This window comes from Atractosteus spatula, chromosome 10 (assembly GCF_055471065.1).
Source record: "Atractosteus spatula isolate fAtrSpa1 chromosome 10, fAtrSpa1.hap1, whole genome shotgun sequence".
NCBI classification, from domain to species: Eukaryota; Metazoa; Chordata; class Actinopteri; order Semionotiformes; family Lepisosteidae; genus Atractosteus; species Atractosteus spatula.
Window position 1 is genome coordinate 25,115,827 of NC_142715.1, and position 13,457 is coordinate 25,129,283.

General features: G+C 40.3%; 1 non-coding gene across 1 annotated transcript; it reads right to left on the reverse strand.

Moving 5' to 3' along the window:
* Positions 1 to 8,031: 8,031 nt before the first annotated feature.
* On the reverse strand, positions 8,032 to 8,103 carry trnat-cgu (transfer RNA threonine (anticodon CGU)). Its single transcript has one exon. It is a non-coding gene; the product is annotated as a tRNA-Thr (tRNA).
* Positions 8,104 to 13,457: the final 5,354 nt, after the last annotated feature.

Genomic DNA, 13,457 nt, shown 5'->3' on the forward strand with positions numbered 1-13,457 from the left:
CTATAATCACAGTTTTAGGCCATTCTCTATTAGGGTGATAGACAGCTGTTTAGGTGAGCAAAGACTAAACAGTACTTGTATTCTAGACAATTATTAGCAAATTAATGACTTAGCAAAGCACATCTATGATGAAGAAAAATATATAGCATAATTAGAATCCAGATGATTGGGGCATTGGTGCATGGCTACAGTCTGTGCTAGGAACCTGGAGAGGGTCTCTGTTTCAATACATATTTGTGTGTCTGGTATTATTCGTTATGATCATACTGTTAATATCCTGCTTGAAAAACATGCGGACTAAAGCTGCTGCTTCTGTGCTAATTGTACACCCTGAAGGGATCATGAAGGTCAAAAAATGATTTCATGGGAAAGGTTCTCTTATCTAGTGGCAGAACCTGATGGGTAGAACAATATAGTTTAAGGGGGGTTACCCTTGGGAGTGATTCCCATAGATGCACATTATTATTATGGTTTGTTTGTTCATAATAAAGTGTTTTGCAGGAACGGACCAAAGAGAAATTTTACAACTTCAGCTAGAATTGTTCTGCAAAACGGCACAGCTGAGGCAGTGGAACAATGTGTAGATTTTTCTAAGAGTTATTACCCAGCTGTTGACCAATCTTGTAAAAAAAAAACTAAGAAAAATGCTGGGCTCCAGCCCACAGGGATTTACCTGTGCTGTAAGAACTAATGAGTGAATAAGGAGATTGGATTCTGGTGAAAGACTTCAGGAAAAAGAAATGGTGTTCACTCAGGTGGAGGGGGCCGTACCAAGGCTGCTGACCACTGCGACTGCTGTGAAAGTCACGGAAAGGGTGCCCTGGATTCATGCACTCCCACAGGAGTGATGTCTCCACAGGGATAGATGGGGATCACATGCTTGGGACTGATGTGTCCTTTTTATGTGGAAGCCTGTCACCACCCAGAAAGAGGAAGAATCTAAATGCGAAGCCTCTTTGTATACAAACTGGCTGAAGAAACTGATAATGAGGGGGATATGAGTAATTTGTGGTATAAACTTATAAACCATACTGTAAAGTTAAAGAAATTTAATAAATCTTGTTATGTATGTGCTTTAATGCCTCATTCTACAGCCTCACCCATTTCTCTCCTGGTTAGAATCACTGTTTGGGCCAGGGGGAATGTTTTTCTTTAAGTTACTAACACCGATTATAGTAGCTGTGATACTTGTCTTCCTGTTTTTGTGTTGCTGTACGACATATATTATTCCAATGCTTTGAAATATGGTAATGAATATGTTTGCGCATCAGTATTTTCTGATAAGAACGCAAGAATCCGAAGTATGGGAGCCTCCTTGGAGTCCATATGAAGAATCTAACTTTTAATCATTTTCAAGAATAAAAAGGAGGGAATTGAAGTGGAAATCTAATAAGTAAATTGATTCTTAAAATGTAGAGAGCTTTGCAAAAAAATATATTGGTGCTTTTAGATAATATATTTCAAGGATGTAATTGCTGTGCTACAGTACTTGCAGAATTTTAGAAAACAGTGCGTCAACAAAGTACACTGTTTAGGTTACTTTAGAAGACAATGTACCAAAACAATATATGCTGTCTGGGTCATTAGAATTAGCTGAAAGTAACTCTTAAGCTTTGAATAACAAATCTAGTGCTTCTTCTCTCACTTTTTGATGTAATCTGTTTTCTCTTAGGGAAAGGGGAAGTTTTAGAAGGGACAAAGCGCTGAGCTTTTTTACAGCGCAACGTCTTATAAAAACCCTGTACTGCTTGTAACAAATTGTGTCTCTGGTTGCACTTTGCGAAGTGGCAGCAGGGCTCCCAATATTGCAATATTGAAATAAAGACCTTACTCAGGTGAGAACTCTCTCTTGTGGCTTCCTTGATAGTTATATTTCCATGACACCGGTTTTAATGTCTGTAGATTGTATCTTATTTTTATTTTTTGTTTTGTTTCATGTTCATATTATGTGTTTTCACCCAGTTGACTCCAGTTAATAACAGTTCACCCAGTTAATAGCCACTTTTTATTCGTGAAAAACGGGTGATCTTTCTATCTCGTGATCAGCTTAGTATCTTTCTGTAAGTTTTTTTCTTCTTAATTAAACGTTTAAAATACATGAATTTCATAAAGACAACACACGTTTCGAACAGAAAAAAATCATATTCTGTTCTCTTCCTGGTATGTATAACAGATCAGCAGGTCTTATTTTCCCAATTGCTTTTTTCCACTGTATTTATCATATTGGCTAGCCAATGTCCTCTCTTAGCTAGGTAATGTTACTTGTGGATGTGTTTCTGCGTTGTGTAGAAGCACATATATCCATAGAAAGTGTATTATACTACTATTTGAGCTACAGTACATAAAAATAATTATATCGTTATTAATTTCTTTAGGTACGTGATTCCATATTATATTCCCTATTAATCAAATTCTAAAAGTATGCTTTTGTTTACTCCGATAACGAGCACATTCACAGAAAATGTTAATATCTTATGACTTTTCACAAAGTATATAAAGTTAAGATGGTCAGAAGGAGCATGTAAAAACGTTTCCGAAACGTGGTAAAATCTTACCACATGTAAGACTTTGATGCTTAAAATGTTTAGGAAGAAAGTTTTCTTTAAACTACCAATACCAATATACAAGGTTATCAATATACAAGGTATATAATCTTGAAGAGATGCAAACACAAAGAGATACACAACAGAGAATATATGTCAATATATATCGTTCGGTTATCAAATCGCTGTTGTAACAGAAGAAATAAGGTTCTTGATCCCGAGATGAAGTAAAACAGATGAGTTTATTGCATGCAAGGAACAATAAAGCCGAAGTCTTGTTTCCCGCAAGAAACAACAAAACCGAAGTATTGTTCAACGTGCTGTTACGAACTTTTGGGTTATATAGTGTTTTCTTCTCCGTTTCTGACGTCACTCGGTCTGATGGTAAAGAGGGGGGTTCATGGTATTTGGCCAGTTTACGATGTTCTGGGCAAATGGTCAGTTTAACATTACACCCAGGGGGTTCCTAGCTTGCATCTGCAATCCTTATCAGTTAACCCCCTTTCCTGCCATAAACCCCAGCTTGTGACTTAGAAGTCTAAACCCCCTACAGAAAGGATTAAATTCAAACCCCCGTCTTCACATCTGTCTTCATTCCCCCCTTATAAAATATGGCATACGTCAGTGTAGCCTATTTTTATACATACAATGTCAGGGCAGATATTTCCTTTCTTGGCGAACAGGTATGTATTGCCATGTCATTGTACGTTCCACAGTTATAGCAAGATGTGATACATGTTTTTGTGAACGTGATGATTACAATTATACATATAAACAATACTATTCCTACAGATAAACACTATAAAAAGGTTCCACCCCAGGCCCCAAACACAGACTTTACCCAAGACCCAGTTCCCCAATTTTCATTATAATAGTCCTGATATTTCTGTCCCTCATTGTAAATGTGTTGGGCCAGATCTGAGATGTGCTCAGAATTATCAGGAATATATGTGCAGCATTCAGTGCCAATTACTGCACAAGTTCCTCCTTGGGCCGCCAGTACATAATCTAAAGCTAGTCTGTTCTGCATGGCCACTGTTCTGAGGGCTACCATCTCATCATTAACAGCCTTCAGACTAGATGAGGTAGAATTTGCTAATTCTTCTAAAGTCGAGGCAATTTGAATTAACTCTCGACTCAGAAAGTTAATGCCGGCTTGTGGAAATATTATACCTAAATAATATTCCCAATCAGCCAGTTTTCTTTGTGGTCTGTGGTTAGGTCCGAAGGGCTGTGGGTTTGAACACGGATATGAGGAACCACATATCCTAAGATAATTTATGGTCCGCTAACATCTTTTGAAACACTACAACAGGTAACACCCCGTGTGAAACATCATGAACATCTGTTAAAGCCTGAGTTTTACATACTCTAACGTAAATAAACGTTAGTGTTTTCCGGTGTGTGAGCCAATTTCGCCAAAAAAATATTTGTTAGTCTGCCGGGAGGCTGTGCAAGGTGTTAAGAAATAGAATTTCTAAAAGATAGGCTCCCTAAGCTTAACATCAAGGCAGAAAAAATGCTGTTTTCTCTACAGAAATGCTCTTTAAATTTCAGCACTGTTGCAACTCCCTTTATAAAGGGTGTGCACACGTATACAACCAAGGCATTGAAAGTTTTTTTTTAATTATTGTTCCAAAAAAATGTTCCATTTGTTTTCTTTTTAATGTTGTTGATTAAAAGATTTTATTAAATGTGAAAAAAATCTGAATGTGAAAAAAGGTCAAAATGCTATTGAAAAAAATCAGTAATGTGAGGAAAGATGGATTGTAGGAGCCGCTTAACTACTCATATCATGCTGTATTTCTCACTCATTCTACTGGGAGTGGTGCCGTCGCTTCTGGATAAAGTCTGTCAGTGGTCATTCCAGACGGGTCAGGTATGACTGCTCTTTGGCACAAGAGACACGTGACTTGCCAGGATCCCGACAGTGTCGGTTTTTTTTCAGAGCCCGGATAGCTCAGTCGGTAGAGCATCAGACTTTTAATCTGAGGGCCCAGGGTTCAAGTCCCTGTTCGGTCGGCTGTGCCGTTCTTAAGTCTATTGTGAATGTCATTCTAAGTAGTCTTTTATCTTTCACTCTTCTAGCTGTACTGTGGTTATTTTAAATGTCCATTACTTGTATTTACAGTAGTGTATTTAGTGTTTCATTTCACAAACCGAAAATGTTCAAGTAGATCTTGTCACTCTACTCCACGTAATCATCTAAATTAAATCACAGTAGAGTACAGAACACGCAGCGAGGAGCTCACACAGTGAGTACTCTTGAATACGACAAGAGGAAAGGCACACTGCACATCATCACGTCCGAGTTTACAGAGACAGCAGAGGTTGGAAGCAAAGTAGTTTTTTTATTACTCGCTCGCTGAACGATCTCTCAAGAAACCTCGGTGGAGATTTAACGGGTGTCTAATAATCACGTTCAAAAAGGTGACGATAAGTTTTTTTTTTAACTAGGTAGCCTTAATGGCAACACGGTGTGAGTAGATCTTAAAGCAGCAGCAGACAGAGTACCCGTAATGGCACCGCAGTGCTTTCGGCTTTTCTTATTTCTTCTGCAGAACCAGTGGTATCGGAATATACTGATCCGCATAAGAAGCGCTTTTGGGTTCTGATCATTTTTATTGAGCGCTATTCTAAACTTTACATTTGCTCGGGCTAGTTTTCCCCATGAAAAAAGACATATCCCTAATTACATAATTTCACTTTTTTCTTATCAACGAGTAGAAAGAAATAAAATATATACTTCATTATAAGCACTGTATCTGGGAACAGTGTGTAGATGACAGGTTTGTGACTTTCTCATGAGCACGGTATATGAATCCTTCAGATTAAAGGCACTGTGAGTTTGAATAAAATTAACGATAGTCTGTCCCAGCTCACCGCGATGGTATAGTGGACAGTACTTTGTGCTGTGACCGCAATACCCGCGCTTTGAATCCGGGTGACAGCAGCCCAAGACAAGAGAGCTTCCTTCGTCGATATTATTTCAGTGAAGGGGGGCATGCGTGTACAGCGAACGATCATCGAGTTGATGTGTTGCCCCATATAAGCAATGTGAACCAACACTGCTTTACAAAGGAGCACTACCTGAGCTTATCGTTGGTAAACTGGAGACCAGACCGACCTCTTCTCTGACGAGAAGAAAAGGACAGGAGCCGCAGTATTTAATATAAATAAGAGATTTCAATTTTCTGTGGCGCAACTAGCACCAAACACTTAATCTCGGGGTTGTGAATTCGAGCTCCACGCTGGTAAGAAATCATATAGGTTATGATAAATTTACTTTTTTAAATAAAAAGTAATATTATAAAACTTTCCCGATACCAGTTTGCAGGTGACATTTTCTTTATAAAAGTAATCTTTAGTATGGGATCAATAACCGCGCCAGAACAAATATCGGAAAGAAATCGCCTGTCACTAATGAATTTAAGGAAAGTAGAGACATAGTCAGAAAACCTACATATAGGAAATGTTAGTTACTTTGTATGTGCTTTAGCGTTTTCTTTTATATACCGAAAAAAAGTTCAAGGCGTTCTAGTCGCTGTACTCCTCGTAGATAATCTCAACGAAATCACAATACAGTACAGGACATGCAGTGAGGAGCTCACGCAACGAATAGTCTTGAACATGCCAAGCGTAAAGGCACACTACACACCTGCGAAACATCACATCCTAGTTTAGTTACAGTGAGATTATAGACTGGAAGCTAGGAAGTCTCAGATCACTTTTTTATTAAAAGTTCAAGCAAACACAAATACCTTTGTAAGAGACATTTCAGAATCCCAGTCAAATCCAGTACGATTGCTGGATCCCTCGAATTCGGCAATATCACAGATCTGCAGTCCACGATTAGAATACTTTAGGTGCGTTGTGTAAGACATACCACCCAGAGCATTTCTAAGACAGGAAATACATTTTCGTTACGAAATGAGATATACTATACGTAGAGTCAAATGGTCTGGTACGAGTCCTAAGTTTGAATAGTTCAAAAAAGACGAAAAGGGTTAATTACAGACTCTTTCGAAATATAAGAACATTAAAGCTGCGCGGACCTTATCTTCATTTACCTAGTTTAATCGTTTTCAGAAAGTATAATTGTATTATTTTATGTACCCCTGACGATTCTACTGATGTTATAAGTGCTCTTGTTTATATTGAATCTATTTTGTTGTTCAAATAAAAAGTAAAAAAAAAACTTTCCGGATGCGGCTGCTGTAAAAATAAAATGATATCAAAAGCGTTGTACGTAGAGTTCTGAATCCTGCTCCACAGAAGAACTAGCTGAGATGAAGAGTTCGATATTCTACTGACAGGGCTATTATCGTCAACTCAGTTTCTTTCTGAAACAACATTTTTCAAGAAAAACTTACACAAAAATTTCACAATTTGAAATAAAATGCTTGCTTAAAAGTGCAGATTATTTTTTACCCAAAAACTGTAAATGGAGAAAACCGACCCGTTGGAGTCTCTGTGGTACCATTGGTCAGTGCAGTCAGGTCGGGACTAAAACGATAGTAAGGTTCTGGTTCAAGCATATCTAGGCACGCCTTTCTCACTGTTCCATCGTGAACATCATCTAGAGAAAAAGTGGCATGTACTGTTTAGTACATTATTGACCTTATTAATAATTTGAGGGAATACAAATGCTTTGCATGTATCGAATTACAGCACGTAACAACTGACTACCTGAGTCGATATCACCGGGCAATTTCCAATAACGACCAACATCAGAAACTTCAAGAAAAATAAGATTCCATATTTTGGAATGTAGGGCGGGAGAATTCATTTATAATCCTGTTGCATCTTGAGCTAAACTTTTTTTTTTAAAATATGACGCAGATTTGCTCAAGATACTTGTAATCGCCTTAAAGAGAGTTTTCATGAAAACGTACATCGGGTAGCTCTCCACTGTTAATTGACAGAACTTTTGAAGAAACTGTTCTTATATAAGCAACATACAAATTACACATCTTAATGAACATGAAGGGAAATCTATGGAAGCCCGTTTCTGCCAGGGAGTAAAAAAAAACGCGCTATGGTATCTCATTGTATGTCCTTTTTTACTTAAAAAAGGTCTTCTTTAGCTCAGCTGGCAAGACCTGGGTTCGAGCCAATGCAGTGAGGCACGAACTAGGGTGGGAGCGGCGAGGGCACAAGCCCTAGAACCCGAATCCGTTACAATAACAAAAGGACAGACAATGAAATATGGGCTATTTCGAAGTCGCAAATGTGAGATATAAAGTCGGAATTCTGAGTTACTAAGTCGCAATTCTGAGTTGCTAAGCCGGAATTCAGAGATACCATAGCGGTTTTTTTTTTACTCCCTGGCACCTAAGACCACTCAGCCATCCTGACAAGCAGTGGAGGATGCCCGTTACTTTGTCAAAGGATTATTAACTACTTTTCTTTTCTTATTATTACAAAAATTTCTACATTGCAAGACAATTGACGATTTAGATAAAGGTATGTCGTGGTAAACAACACGAGGCACGGACGGGGTTTGAACCCGTGCTCTTCGGTTTACGAGACCGACGCCTTACCACTTGGCCACTGCGCCCACAGTTTAATTTCCTTTCCCATCAAGGCTAATACATTTTGAAAATCAATAAAAAAAATCTTTGTGCACAAATTGCAATGGCAGGAGAACTAAAACAAATATGATTATGATGTACAGTAATTGTTCACTTAGTGAAATACTCACTTTTTTGGCCCACTAAATATAGTTCTTCTATGGAGCCGGCTTCAGACTCTGCTTATAGCGCCCGTCAAATAAAATAGATATTTAATTTTTACAGGAAGACGCATTCCGAAATGTATCTCTGCAGTTTTAGAAAAGTTTTGAATGGCATATTTTATACAACTCACAAACCGTATTCTAATTGCAGACTGCAGATCTGTGCAGCAATCGTACTACATTTCACTGTGATTCTGAAATACGTCTAGCAAACATATTCAGGTTTCCTTGAACTTTTAATAAAAAACGACTTCGCTTTCAATCTCTGATGTCACTGTAAACATCGGACATGATGTTCCGCAGATGTGCAGTGTGTGCCTTCTTGTCTTATTCAAGTTTACTGGATTTTTGAAACGAAAATACAAACTGGATAGTTTCAGACATACAATGGGTCATTGCTACGAACCTGGCTGCTGAAATTTGTCAGCAGCTCTGTACTAAACCTGTTCTCAATTGCAACAAACCTAAAATAACATCTGCTGCCCATAAGATCTTACTGATGTAGGAGACTAACTTAAACCACCTCTTCACAGGGTTTAAGTAGCTCAGTAGTGGAACAGTTGATCGCTTTTGAACTGTTCTGAATGTAGTGGAAATAATATGGTCACAAAGTAACGAACATACAGTATTCACCACTCACGTAGTGTAATTTATTAATAATTAAGATTAATGTAAACCTTTATTAGTAGCTGTATTACCGGTTAATCTGATGAGAATTCAGAACACAAGTCTCTCGCTCAGTAAACACGCTTTATCGTTTACTGAGCTTTCGATAAACGTCTAAGTGAAAGACAAATTCACTATTTTCACTTTTTGTTTAAAGAACACTTTATCACATGTTCTGCACTCCTGATGGTGTTTAACGGTGCTCTTCTCTACACGCCTGATTTGAGGATCCCCAGCTAAAATATTTTTTACTTAACAGGCTGGATTTGAGCGTCTTTACAGAGAGCCGATTTGGAAGCCTCACATATGCAAATGGTGACACTTTATCTTCGCTCCACATAAGAAACTCATTAATCTTTGAATGCTTTCCTCTTCACTTGCAGCACTAGCATTTGTCTACAGTTTGTGGCATCTTTTCAACACAATATATTTCACCATGGACTGAAAGGTCAAATGGTTTTGGCAAAAGATAAGGAGATCTCCTGGCCTGTAAGGGATCAAACCCACAACCGTGGAGATATTAGAACGACAATCGATCCAACTGAGCTACACATATGCGTGAGACTCTCTGTGCAGCATAAAATTTAATTTAGAGAATTATTTTTCCCTCTGAATTTAAACCCTCACAATTATGTGTACTGGCTTTCTGGAAGTGGTGGATATGATGAAGAAGAGATCAGCCTCTGTGATGCAATATCAAGTGACACTGACCTTCTGTTATACTGTTCCCTGCTGCATTTTAACCTACTGGGGAAATGCTGGTATCCATGCATGTAAGGTTTCCTCCTTGTCAAATTATTTTCAAGCACATTTTTGTTGTTGAAAATAAACCTTGTGAATTTACATGATGTGTCCCTCTTCTGTTAGTGTCACCCAAATTGATACATTGTGCTCTGGCGATTCTTCAGATCATACCATTTTGTACAATACTGTATCAGTATTGTTAAACTCATATCATTAAAGAAAATAAGGCTTTTTTGTATATTTTATTATAATTGTATTTATATGTGAAAATATGTTATTTTAATATCTACATGTAAATTTGAAAAATTATTTTCCCCCCTAAAAGCAGGCAGCCTAACATTTTCAGCTGACAAAAAATTATATGAATTTTTAAAGATCCAGACTGAAAGTTTATAAAATATTGTTTTACACTATATGCTGCTGTTTTGGAAGTTTACTTATTTTACAGGTGACACTGTGGTTAACAATGCTGCCACGCAGTGCTGGAGCTCTGTGTTTATTTCCTGACGTGTTGTTCTATCTGAGTGGAGTCTGTATGTTCTCCCCATGTTTGTTTGGAGTTTCCGCCTGGTGCTGCAGTTTCCTCCCACAGTCCAAAAACATTGTGATATCATATTAGGAAGTGAATTTCATGATCATAAGTTTTCTAATGTCATTTTGTCACACCTGTCAAAGTGTGTATTGTTTGAACTTTCGTCTTTCCTGTCATTTGAACCCAGACGCCTTTGTAACTGTCTGTAGCTATAACATTTCTGCAGTTTTAGGTGAGAAAGAGATGCTGTATATTTCAACGAGCCGTCCCTTCTTGCAGGACAAGGACCCTTAATTTCTCTTGATTTGTAGGGAAATGTAAATAACAGTCAGGATGTCTCATGTTGTGTCTGGATTTGTCCACAGTGGCTTTTCTCCTTTGTGTGGTCCAATGTATACATATTGATAACAAACATTTAAGTTTCCCTTTCCGCTGGGGTTGATATTTTCATTGTGAGTTGAAATATGAAGAGCTCCTTCATTTTTAATTAATAGGTTTAATATCATACATTAGAAATTATAAGCACATAAAAATGGTTCTAAAAAGTTTGTTGCAAAAAAACCTTTAATAAAATGTATAAAAAATTGTTCCCATCAAAAGTATTACATTCAGAATTTACATCAATGAATGGTTTAATTTCTTATTTCTGAAACATCAAATTGTAGAAAGAAGAAAGATGTCCAAGCCTCCCTTTTGTAAAACACAAGGTGCAGATACAGACATTGAGGAGAGTTTGGAAACAGTGGAGTGAAGTGGACTCAGGTCACAGTATCAGTGTGGAAACAGTGGAGTGAAGTGGACTCAGGTCACAGACGGTGTCAGTGTGGAAACAGTGGAGTGAAGTGGACTCAGGTCACAGTATCAGTGTGGAAACAGTGGAGTGAAGTGGACTCAGGTCACAGTGTCAGTGTGGATCCCATCCCTTAACTACCTCACCCACACTGAGTCCCCTGTATGTAGTCCCGTTAAACTGAAGTGGGGTCTCCCTCACTGTCCCCTGCATCTCTGTATCCAGAGGGCGTCTCATCAGAGAGGAGTCTCCCTGTGAACAGACGAGCAGGTCAGTAATGGCTCTGACACAGATTGGCCTGTCAGATACCTCTTCTCTCCCAGTCAGTGTTTATTTGCTGGTGTGAAATTAGGTTGAAACTAATCTCTAATGACAAAGGTTAGTCCAGGTTTGTACAGGGTGTACTCCTGCATCTTATTCATAATAACTCACCTGACAGCGTCTGGACTCTGGGGCACACTTTTTTTTCAAAACTCTCCTCCTCTCCATCTTCTCCTTCAATTGTTGCTTTTCCAAAACTCTCCTCCTTTCCTCCTCCTTCTTCATCTTTCTTTACCTCGTTTTCACAAACTCTCCTCCTCTCCTTCTCCTCCTTTGCTTTTTTCCTGTCTCCCTCTTCCCAAAATCTCCTTCTCTCCTTTTCCTCCTTTGCTTGTTTCTTATTCTCCTCCTTCAGCTGCTTCCTCCTCTCCTCCTCCTGAGCTCACCTCCATTCCTCCTTCTCATTCTGCCTCCTCTCCTCCTCCTGCTGCAGGCGTTTCTCCAGCCCCCTAGCGTAGGCTTTCCATCTCTTCTGCTCCTTCTTCTCCCATCTCACCTCCTGCTTCTGCTGCTCCCTCCTGTTCTCCTCTGCCTCCCGGGCGCGTCTCCTCTCCTCCTTGTCCACGGTCCTCCTCATCGCATCTGCTGCCTTGGTGCGTCTCCTCTCCTGCTTCTCCTCAGTCTTCCTCCTCTGCTCCTCCTCCTTCTCCCATCTACTCTCCTGTTTCTCAGACACCTTCCTCCTCTCCTCCTCCTTCTCCCGTCTCCTCCTCTCCTTCTCCAGCACCTTCCTCCTGTCCTCCCCCTCCTTCTCCCATCTCCTCTCCTGTTTCTCAAACACCTTCCTCCTCTTCTCCTCCACCTTCATCCTCTCCTCCTCCAGCTTCCTCCTCTTTTTCTCCTCCTGCACCTCCTGTCTCCGTTCCATCAACCACCCTTCCTGCTTCTGCCTCCTCTTCTCATCCTGCCCCTGGGTGTTCAGGGACCGGTGCCTCCTGACCTGGACACTCCTGACTTTCTCCACTGGTGCCGCTGTCCTCTTCCCCCCTTGCAGCTCCTTCCTTCTCTTCAGCTCTGTAGTGTCGCTCTCATCCTCATTGACCCTGGAACAGCACAGCATCCTGATGAAGGAACGGCAGGAGCTGACCTGCATAGAGAGATGGAGTTAATACAGACACACTAACTGGACAATCCAGTACATTAACACTGCACTGAGAGAGAGGGGTTAATACAGACACACTGACTGGACACTCCAGTACATTAACACTGCACTGAGAGAGAGAGGGGTTCATACAGACACACTGACTGGACACTCCAGTACATTAACACTGCACTGAGAGAGAGAGGTTAAAACAGACACACTGACTGGACACTACAGTAAAGGTTCACTCCTCACCCCTCCTAGAGTCTCAGGAGCTACAGGGTCCTCTAAATGTCTCAGCAACTTTCAGCAACTCTGGAGGCTTGTTTTCAGGACTCGGACCTTCCTGACTCTCCTACTTCCTCTGCCTCTTCTTCCTCTTTTTCTTAGTCTTCTTCACCTCAGTCTTCTCCTGAGAGGTGATGGGAGGGAGATGAGGGAGGGGTCTGGGGACAGGCAGCTGGCTGGACAGTGGGGCAGTGACCTGGGGTGGGTCAGTGTCAGGATTGGAAGAGGTGGACATGTTGCCCTCTTCATCTTTCTCAGGGTCCACTTGGAAAGCACGCCTCTTTGCACCTGGACACTGAAGACAGACACAAGTCTTTGCTGCTGGGGTCAGTTCTTGACTTCTTATTCTTAATATGCCCTTAGTATATGCATTGTGACTGTAATAAGATCCTGTACAGGTGAGTCTGTACAGTGTGTCCAATAAGAATCTGTGCAGTTGACTCTAAACAAGGACAGAGGTTCTGTTCATCTCACCTGTTTCTGAATCTTAGGAGCTCTGATGTTCCTCGAAGGAGAGGACTCTTCTGGGGGTTGATGGGGGTAGCATGGAGCAGTTGGCAGGGAGTTTAATGAGCTCAGCGGGGTCACAGGTGAGTGGAGAGGGAGGGCCCAGGGGCTCCGAGGTCCAGGAAAGGAAGGGGTGGACAGCTGGTTCTCTTTGAAAGCCTCGTCCTCCTGGATAATGTGCCTCATGGGCTGTGGAGGCTGAAGACACACAGCAGACCTCGGTAACGGAGACACCCTTCACTTCTAAT